This window comes from Notothenia coriiceps, unplaced genomic scaffold (assembly GCF_000735185.1).
Source record: "Notothenia coriiceps isolate Sejong01 unplaced genomic scaffold, NC01 NC01_scaffold00022360, whole genome shotgun sequence".
NCBI lineage: Eukaryota > Metazoa > Chordata > Actinopteri > Perciformes > Nototheniidae > Notothenia > Notothenia coriiceps.
The window spans coordinates 1-3396 of NW_011355061.1; the positions used below are offsets into that span (position 1 = coordinate 1).

The window sequence follows — 3396 nt, forward strand, 5'->3', positions numbered from 1 at the left end:
TGATCCTCGGCTCTTTGCATCACAATCATCCTGCATGCTGCGTCTTCTTTTATATTTAAATCCGACATTAAGGTGGTTGATCTGACCCTCTGTTGATCTGACCCTCTGTTGATCTGACCCTCTGTTGATCTGACCCTCTGTTGATCTGACCCTCTGTTGTTCTGACCCTCTGTTGATCTGACCCTCTGTTGATCTGACCCTCTGTTGTTCTGACCCTCTGTTGTTCTGACCCTCTGTTGATCTGACCCTCTGTTGATCTGACCCTCTGTTGATCTGACCCTCTGTTGATCTGACCCTCTGTTCTGACCCTCTGTTGATCTGACCCTCTGTGGATCTGACCCTCTGTTGATCTGACCCTCTGTTGATCTGACCCTCTGTTGATCTGACCCTCTGTTGATCTGACCCTCTGACCCTCTGTTGATCTGACCCTCTGTGGATCTTCCCTCTGTTGATCTGACCCTCTGTTGATCTGACCCTCTGTTGATCTGACCCTCTGTTGATCTGACCCTCTGTTGATCTGACCCTCTGTTGATCTGACCCTCTGTTGATCTGACCCTCTGTTGTTCTGACCCTCTGTTGATCTGACCCTCTGTTGATCTGACCCTCTGTTGATCTGACCCTCTGTTGATCTGACCCTCTGTGGATCTTCCCTCTGTTGTTCTGACCCTCTGTTGATCTGACCCTCTGTTGATCTGACCCTCTGTTGATCTGACCCTCTGCTGTGGATCTTTTGCTCCCTCAGGGTGAAGAAGGCGTTGCCGATGCAGATCGACGGGGAGCCGTGGATGCAGCCTCCCTGCACGGTGAACACTAACATGACACTCACAGTTTTTTATTTTCTAATTATTAATAACGGTAGATGTGAACAGATCTGGAACCACAAAGCTTAGTGATATTAAAGTGTTTTTAATTCTCATGGCTGAATTTATTTTTATTTTATTTTTAGAAATGAATTAAACTTTTTAATTGTTTTTTGTTTTTTGGAATATAATTAAATGCATTTTTTTTTAATTAAATATTTATTTGGAATATTTGAAAATGATTAAACATTTTCTTTCCTTTTTAAAAACATTGTTATTCTTACATTTTACTTTTGTAAACTGAAATGAATTTAATTGTTTTTTTAAATTATTTTTATTTTGATGATTACAATTTTAAATACTGAATTCAAACTGCTTGAACCACTCAGTCATGATATCCACATTACTGATTATATCAATATATCTCAGAGCTTTCGTTAAATACTGAACCAATTAAATCCAGGTTTAAAAACAACAACACACATTTTTTATGCTTTAAATGCTTTTCTAAAACTCAGAATTGTGTTTATGAATTTATTATATTTTAACAAACGGGACTTTTCTTCTTATTCCAGATCCACATCACTCACAAGAACCAGGCCCGCATGCTGATGGGTCCTCCGAGAGGGTCTTCCGGTTTCTTCAAATAAAAGGAGCCCCTGCCCCTGCACTGGTTTACTGTAAATAACCCCCTTTTTAGGAATAAACCAAAGCAGTCTGAATGTCGTAGAAGAAAACCTGCATCTCTGTAACCGACGCATGGCGCTGTATGGAAACTCCGGTTAGTTTGCATCGTGGAAATATGATGTTTTTTTTGTATTAATACTCCACTCTCGCTGCCATATTTAAAGTGAATATATATCACGCTAACAGAAGTGTACTCAGCTTCCTGTGCCTTCACCTGTTCCCTTTATGTCGGCTGTTAATAGAACAGAGTGTCGTCGTGCACTTTGGATATTATCCACGTGGTGTTGCTGTTTTCTCTGTGGCCGTAAAACATCATATTTACTATGTTTTTGGGAATTTTATTATTCATGACTACGGAGGCCCGGGAGTGACAAAACAGCAAAAAATCAAACATGTTTAATTTAGAGGTAGAATTGAGCTGAGTCGTGTTAAATTAGCTTTCATAATAATTAAATAACGTGTGGGCATGGTATTGATTAATTAACACACAAATGCATGACTTGTTGAATGCTGAGGTATGAATTTCGTTTTTTTTGGGAAGAAGTGAAATGATGATTACGTAAGGGCATGTCCTCTCATTTGAATCAAGAAATACATTTATATTATACTAGTCGTTAACTACTAGTTATACTATTCGATAACTACTAGCGAGATTTGTTCCCGTAAAATGTTAAAGTGATGCCAGAAAACAATATTTCTGTTCCTCAAATTTTTTATAATTCCTCCAGAAATCTGAGTATCAAACAGAGCGTCAGACGGCAGCTTTGTTTACACGGAGCTCCGACGTCACGTTGTTGTTGTTGTTGTTGTTGTTGTTGTTTACGTCCACGGCTACTAATTGATATATCTTATAAGCAAGATCAGCGCCACAGTACTCATATCTTTTAGAAACAGCCCTGTTGAGAAAAAATGAAAAAAAAAAAAAATCACTCAAGAGCAGCGTAAACATTATTTTAAATTGATCTGTAGTTTTTAGTCTGGAAAGTATTAATGTTTGTCTTAAATATTACAAATGTAATGCTTTCTATACTAATGTAATACAATTAAAGCCTTAATTTATTAATATTTTAATTATTATTGTCACTCCTGGGCCTCCGTACCTTTGCAGAAGATACTTGAAAGTGTTTTGGGGAACAGGACTGTGTGTGTGTGTGTGTGTGTGTGTGTGTGTGTGTGTGTGTGTGTGTGTGTGTGTGTGTGTGTGTGTGTGTGTGTGTGTGTGTGTGTGTGTGTGTGTGTGTCAGAGGGGGAAGATAAATCTGTGTTATCTAACTTATTAATTGAGTTTTGTTTGAATTAATTGGTTGTTATTTAAATGCTTTAATCAGTCATATCGTTTCAATATATCCGGATCATGTATTACGCCTGAATTAACTCACTGTGTAAAGATTTTAATAAATCATATTAACTTCACTCTTTGGTTCCTGTCTTTATTATGTTGTGGATTATGTCTTCCACCACCAGGAGGCGCTGTCCTCTCAGGATCCACTGACTGTGAATAATAGTTTTCTCTCTGCCTCTTTATAATGTAATTCCTCTTCTCAAAACGTAATCTCTGTGTTGTCAAAGCAGGAGTTTGTGCAGAGGATACATATTAGTTTTCCCTGAGTAATGTCAGCCCTTCACTTTAATGAGAGGTTAGTCTGCCAGCGACACATGCTGCATTCAAATGCTGCAGGAAAAACCATGACTGACTTTATCTGCCTCCAACACTTAGAGGTAAAAGTATATGTTGCATTAAATGGGAATACTGAAGAACAATTGTCAAAATGCTACTCCATGTTATATTACTTTGTACTTCTACTCCACTACAGTTCAGAGGTACATGGTGTACTTCTACTCCTCTACAGTTCAGAGGTACATGGTGTACTTTACTCCACTACATGTATTTAATACCTTTAGTGACTTT

The 3396-nt window shown here is 38.2% G+C and overlaps 1 long non-coding RNA gene across 1 annotated transcript; it reads left to right on the forward strand.

Annotated features, from left to right (window-relative positions):
- The first annotated feature begins 482 nt into the window (after positions 1–482).
- LOC104953948 (uncharacterized) lies at positions 483–2413 on the forward strand. Its single transcript, XR_799276.1, has 2 exons — positions 483–803; positions 1376–2413. It is a non-coding gene; the product is annotated as an uncharacterized lncRNA (long non-coding RNA).
- The last annotated feature ends 983 nt before the right edge of the window (positions 2414–3396 follow it).